Source organism: Euprymna scolopes, chromosome 42 (assembly GCF_053919585.1).
Source record: "Euprymna scolopes isolate OS-2025 chromosome 42, ASM5391958v1, whole genome shotgun sequence".
NCBI lineage: Eukaryota > Metazoa > Mollusca > Cephalopoda > Sepiida > Sepiolidae > Euprymna > Euprymna scolopes.
Window position 1 is genome coordinate 66,951,994 of NC_136523.1, and position 7,498 is coordinate 66,959,491.

Below are 7,498 nucleotides of genomic sequence, written 5' to 3' on the forward strand. Positions count from 1 at the left end.
TAAGATCCACCTTAAAAAAATGTGGGATTGATGAAAGAACCTTGGAGAGTCTTGCTTTGGATTGCGGAGGGTGGAGAAGGACCTTGCGAGGAGATGTGGGCAAGTTTGAGATGGATCGAACCCAGTATGAGCGGGTGAAGCATGATATCTGGAAAGGGAGAGGGAAAGGAGCCGTGGATGGGAGGGGGCGCCAAATTGGTCCGGAGTGTGAGGTGTGCGGAAGAATATGTCTTAGTAGAGCTGGGCTGATGAGTCACCAGTCTACTCATCGGCGCAGCGGGCCACAAAGCAGTCTTGAGTTGCCAGAGTTAACCTGTGTACACTGCGGGCGAATGTACAAAACGACAGGCAGTTTGAAACGGCATTTGATCCTGCACAGAAAAGAACAGCAAGAACGTGCTGTTAGTGGTGCACATGTCTGTACAATGTGTGCTAAGGAATGCCAGAGTTTAGCAGGGCTTAAAAGCCACATTCATGCAGCCCATCACTGAATGTTTTTGTGTTTCTATATACCTTTTTTTTTTCTTTTTTGTTGTGCTATATCGAGTGATGGCAATGTTCGAAAGCGAATTTGCTGCCATCATATATATATCTATATATAGTTATATATATGTATATGTATATGTATGCATATGTATATATATATTTATATGTATATGTATATATATGGATATATATCTGTATATATATATGTATACATATATATATGTATAGATATGTATATATATGTAAATATATATATATGTATATATATATGTATATATATATGTATATATATATGTATATATATGTAAATATGTATGTCAGGTCACGTCATATGCTACTGGTACCATGTAACCCAGTACTACCTGCCTCATGGTCGGGTCACCGGCGACTAAACTGGTAATATGTATACATATGTAAATATGTATGTCAGGTCATGTCATATGCTACTGGTACCATGTAACCCAGTACTACCTGCCTCATGGTCGGGTCACCGGCGACTAAACTGGTTCCCCCACCAGACTTGTTTGGTGAGGAGGGCGGCTAGTCTCCCTGAAGGATTAAAAACAAGACCTTCCAAAGGGCAAATGAACTCTTTTTCTGGATCAACGGCCAACTAGCACCGTGTATATTTGTGTGTGTGTATATGTGTACTGGGGTAGAGAGGGCTCCCGTAAGCCCTGGTGAAGGCAACCTTTCTAGGAGAAGCAAATCTATGATTTAAAAAACCATAAAGCGGAAGACCAGTACCCGCATTAAGCTGGTCTGCAGTTTAATTTGTTGCTGGCTATCTTGCTCTTGCTTGTTGCTGGATCTCAACATTTTGAACCGAGAGAGAGACTTAGCTGTCGTACAAAACTAAGACTCTGTAACATCATATTTGTATAGATACTCCCTCAGACATTTGGGCTCATGGATTTTAAATGTCTGAGGGAGTGGCACTCGTCTGACAAGACGTTGCAATCATCATATGTAAATATATATATGTATATATATATATATATATATATATATATATATATATATATGTTGGTTTGTTGGTTGGTTGGTTGTTTTTGTTTTACGGCATATCAACCTTTTTCAGGGTATTTAATGCCGAATCCGGTGATTTTAAAGAAAATGTTTTTAATAGAATATATTTGTTTTTTGCATGTCAGTTTCTATTTAACCCATAGTTGGGACCATAACAGGTACTACCACTCCGGGTCAGAGTGGACCTGGGAGCAATGGCAATTAAAGGGTGGCTCCACACTCCCCAGAGCCCACAAGCTGGGGCCTCACCATCGGATATAGTTTAAGGTCATATCCAGGACCCCCATTGAGGGACTTTTACCCTCTGCAGGGGGGCAGTCACTGTATTCTAATGCCCCACCAACAGGGCCCATATATATATGTATATACATATATATATGTATATAAATATATATGTATATATATATATATATATATATATATATATATATATGTATATATATATATGTATATATATATATATATATGAATAAAAAAGAATACGAAAAGTATAAAAGCTTATAACTTTTCTTTATTCGTTTTCATATATATATATATATATGTACATATATATATATGTGTACATATATATATAAAAATGTAATTCTTGGTTCGTTCAAAGTCGATAAAACCATATTTCTACATTACCAATTCATTTGAAATTTTCAGACAACCCATCTTTAGAGTCGAGGGATGTTTCCATGTTATTAAAATAAATTAACATCGCCAATTAAAAAATATTAAATAAAATAAAAATATTTTTCGTAAGCCGTTAGTGCGAACCTGTTTTGTTGATAGAACTGAGCTTCCATTTCAATTCATTTCACGATTTGATGAGACGAATTGCAAGATTTCATTTTCTGTTTACAAGTAAAAAAAAAAAACATAATTCATTTGTTTATTTTCCGAATTTTTTAATTAAAAATTTTTTTTATTATATCAGGCAAAAAAAAAGTTGAGTTGAAGCATAAAAGACAAAGTGTTTTTTATTTTAATTTTCTTAATATTTGGTGCTAATGGAGAGAGTGATGCGCGCTATTTTTTAAATCGTATTTCCACGTTTAATTAAACTTTTATATGTTTTTTTTTATTCAATTGTAAGGTTAAAGTACATATTAGGTACAAAACACCCTCCCTCCCCATGTTAAGAATGGCTTTTTAAATAATAACGCTATTATTTCAGCACGGATCACTCTCTGCATGAGTACTATACTTTCACCTAACAATTTAATAAACAAAACATGGTACTTATGCAGAGAAAGTACTATGCTAAAATAATAACATTATTTAGAAAGCCATTCTTAACATGGGGAGGGTGTTTTGTAACTATTCTAAACTTTCACGTAACAATTTAATAAACAAAAGATGATACTTATGCAGAGAAGATACAGAAGTTGTTTTTATATATTCTTATATAAAAACAACTTCTGTAAAAAAAAAAGAATTGAAAGTGTACTTTCAATTTTTGTTAAAAAAAGGTTTTCATATGAATGCTTTTTCTTTATTAAAGAAATTGGGTACTCATGCACTTATTGATCCGTGCTGAAATAATAACGTTATTATGTAAAAAGCCATTCTTAACATGGGGTTGTACCTATTCTGTACTTTAACCTTACAATTGATTAAAAAAACGGTAAATTTTTAGATTAGGTCCACCTCCACAATTTTCTTTTAAATGACGACTTTTAAAGGTTTTCGATTATGCTGGATATGGAAATCGCATTGAAATTTTGCAAAAATAAATGGTTATTGAGATATAAAAAGTTGTATAATGCATTGTTATCTCTGGCGCCTATCTTTTTTACGCACTTGCACGCACGTCATAAACAAATCTACGCGCGTAACAAAGATGGCTGCCAAAGAATACAATGCATAAAACAACTATTTATGTCTCGATAACTACTTACTTTTGCAAAATTTCAATGCGATTTCCGTATTCAGCATAGTGGGAAACCTATAGAAGTCGTCATTGAAAAGAAAATTGTGGAGGTGGACCTAATCTAAAAAAAATACCAAAAAAACATAAAACTTTAATTAAACTTGGAAATATGATTTAAAAAAATAGCGCGGTTCAGTAAGTGCATTAGCACCCATTAATCGACTAACGTGACCTTATTGCCAAATACACTCCGGCTACAATGTTGAACGCGCCGTTAAATTCAACTTTCACAATATCTTTTTATTTTTTTATAATTTCACAATATCTTTTTTCAATAATAAATTGTTAGTTGAAAGCACAGAATAATTACAAAACACCATCCCCTCTCTATGGTAAGAATGGCTGAAAAAAAAAAATAATATTAGGTACTCATGCAGAGAGTGATCCGTGCTGAAATAACCTTAATAAGCCATTTTTAACATGGGGAGAGGAGGGTGTTTTGTACCTATTCTGTACTTTAACCTTACAATTGAATAAAAAAAACATACCATAAAACTTTAATTAAACTTGGAAATACAATTTAAAAGATAGCGCGGATCAGTAAGTGCATTAGCACCAGAAATTGTTAGGTGAAGGCAGAAAAGTTTCTACCAAGAAAACCGTTATTTTTTCAGCTTTTCTTACCAAGGGGAGGGGATGGTATTTTGTCACTATTCTGTGCTTTCAACTAACAATTTATTAAAAAAACAAAAGGCAAATTTTCACATTCGGTCCACCTCCACAATTCTTAACATGGGTAGGTTGGGGGTGTTTATTCCGAAAGCCGTTCTTAGCATGGGGAGAATGGTGGTATTTATTCTAAAAGCTGTTTTTAACAGATGAAAGACAGGTTAAAACAAGTGGTTAGGCATGGGTGTTGTTCATTCCGAAAGTCGTTCTTAATATGAGAAGGTTGAGAGTGTTTATTCATGGCCGCCAATGAATTATAGTGCATAGTACAGGTCTTTATATCTTGAAAACTACTTGTGTCTGCAAATTTTAAATGAGATTTTCTTATTCAGCATAGTCGAAAATTGTGGAGGTGGACCTAATGTAAAAAAATATCCCCCCCCCCAAAAAAAAAGATATCCTGAAATTTAAATTTAAGCGCGGTACCAAAAATAAAATTAGACAGAACAATGCCCCCTTTGGGTTTGTACTTGCACAAAGACTTGAAAAAGTTGTCAACAAAAATAAATATATAACAAGTAAATATTTTCAAAGATAAGTTACTTTTCTATCTAATTGGATAATTTTTAGTGTTTTTATTGGGTTTATACTACTGTACATATAGATTCGAAAAAGTTGTCAAAAAATAAATGTATAACAAATATTATCAAATGCAAGATAGATAATTTTTTAGTTTTTTTTAATGTAAAATGTTTATGCGGCCCAAAAAACACAGCATTTACTGCTATATTTGAAAATTGCAAATGACATCAGACTCTGTGTTAAACACGTTAAATTTTGGAAAATGAATTAAAACTAAAAAAACTATACAAAATACTGTTAAAAACCACTGAATACATGTCTGCCTATGTCACGGTAACATATATTGAGTGAGTTCCTGACAGTATTTTGTATAGTTTTTTACTTTTAACTCATTTTCCCAAACTTAACGTGTTTAACACAGTCTGCCGCCATTTGTATTTTTCAAGTATACCGATAAACCCTACATGTTTTCAGACTGATTAAACATTTTACACTAAATAAAAACACTAAAATCTTATCCAGTTAGGTAGAAAAGTAACTTATCTTGCCTCTGATAACATTTATTTTTTATATTTATTTTTCAACGACTTTTTCGTTTCTGTGTTTAGTAATACAAACCCGTTTCATTTACTGTAACGTTTAGTCGGCTCGAAAAACAGTGTTTATCAGTGTATTTGAAAAATACAAATGGTGGCAGACACTGTTGATGATGTTAAGTTTGGGAAAATGATTTAAAACTAAAAAACTGTACAAAATACTGTCAGAAACCCAGCGAATATGTCAGCCTATGTCACAATAACATATAATCAGTGGGTGTCTGACACTGTTTTGTATAGTTTTTTAGTTTTTAACTGATTTTCCCAAACTTAACGTGTTCAACAGTCCGCGACCATTCGTCTTTTTCAAATACATCGATAAACACTTTTTCGAGCTGATTAAACATTTTACATTAAATAAAAACACTAAAAAATTATCCAGTTAGGTAGAAACGTAATTTACCTTACCTTTGCTTTCATTTATTCGTTTTTGGACAACTTTTTTGAATCTGTGTATAGTACCCCCCCCCCCTCACCCAAATATGAATTAAAAACTCACATTTTTTAATACAATAAAAAAAAAAAAAAACTATTTAGCGTTTCAACGTTTTAGCAACGTTCGGCTTAATCCACTGAATGTTGGTCGAGCCCAAGCCATGATTGACGGTAACTCCCAAAGTCTGGATTCCATTCTGCAAGAGTACCATTTTTTTTTCATTTTCGCAATTTTTTTTTTTACTTTTTGGAGTAGATTGCTGTACTAAGAATATAAGAAACATGCATTTTCTCTTTTTATTAGAATTTTCCATTACACCAAATTGAGCCAGAGCAACACGTGGCAGGGTACAGCTAGTATATATATATATACATATATATATATATACATACATGATGATGATTGCAACGTCTTGTCAGACAAGTGCCACTCCCTCAGACATTTAAAATCCATGAGCCCAAATGTCTGAGGGAGTATCTATACAAATATGATGTTACAGAGTCTTAGTTTTGTACGACAGCTAAGTCTCTCTCTCGGTTCAAAATGTTGAGATCCAGCAACAAGCAAGAGCAAGATAGCCAGCAACAAATTAAACTGCAGACCAGCTTAATGCGGGTACTGGTCTTCCGCTTTATGGTTTTTTAAATCATAGATTTGCTTCTCCTAGAAAGGTTGCCTTCACCACGGCTTACGGGAGCCCTCTCTACCCCAATACACATATACACACACACAAATATACACGGTGCTAGTTGGCCGTTGACCCAGAAAAAGAGTTCATTCGCCCTTTGGAAGGTCTTGTTTTTAATCCTTCAGGGAGACTAGCCGCCCTCCTCACCAAACAAGTCTGGTGGGGGAACCAGTTTAGTCGCCGGTGACCCGACCATGAGGCAGGTAGTACTGGGTTACATGGTACCAGTAGCATATGACATGACCTGACATACATACATACATACATATATAAATCAGTTTTCATCAAACGGAAATGGAATCATGTCGCCTTTTCTAGGACAACATTTTTTTTCGTTCAACCCTGTATGCATATATATATATATATATATATATATATATATATATATATATATATACTTATAAAAAATTTAAGACGAAAATCTTTAAAAAGAAACCTGTTTTTTAAGGATAGATTTTAAACTCCTCTCATCTAAAGTTACCAATACTACAACCTAAAAGATTTTGAAAAAAGCTACATTTCAAACATTTTATTCAAAAATTTACATTTTTTATAAAATGAGGCATTTTACACTTGATCAAAATTATAAGACCAGGAACATAAAATCTACAAAATTTTACAAAAAGTGTACGAAAACATTCGGCAACCAAGTTTATCAATGAATCCTACCTCCACTGGTTTTGATTACTTCAAAATTTCTTTGGAGCATACTAAAATAAGGGTTTCTATTAAGGTGTGGGGATGTTACTCCAGTTTCTGAAGATAGCTTCACAAAGTTTATTTTTTGTTGAATATTGTTTGCCGTTTCAATAAAGATCTCTTGTCATCCATCCCCAAACATTTTCAATTGGGTTCAAGTCTAGTGAACATGCAGGATGTCCCAAGAGAGAACCCATTTTCTTGCAAAAAGGTCAAGGTCTGCCGTGCAGCGTGGATTGCAGCATTATCCTGTTGAATATAACCATCCATTCCCACACAAACGATGCCCCTCCGTCATCAATGATGCTTTTTGTAGCATGCTAACATAACCAGCCACTATCTGACGGCTCTGTACCATTTAGAGCTCCATCATCCATCTGTAAGGAAAGGTACCCCATACCACTATGACGTGTGGAGAAATTTTCAGAAGGCATATTTTTTTTATGCCAATATTG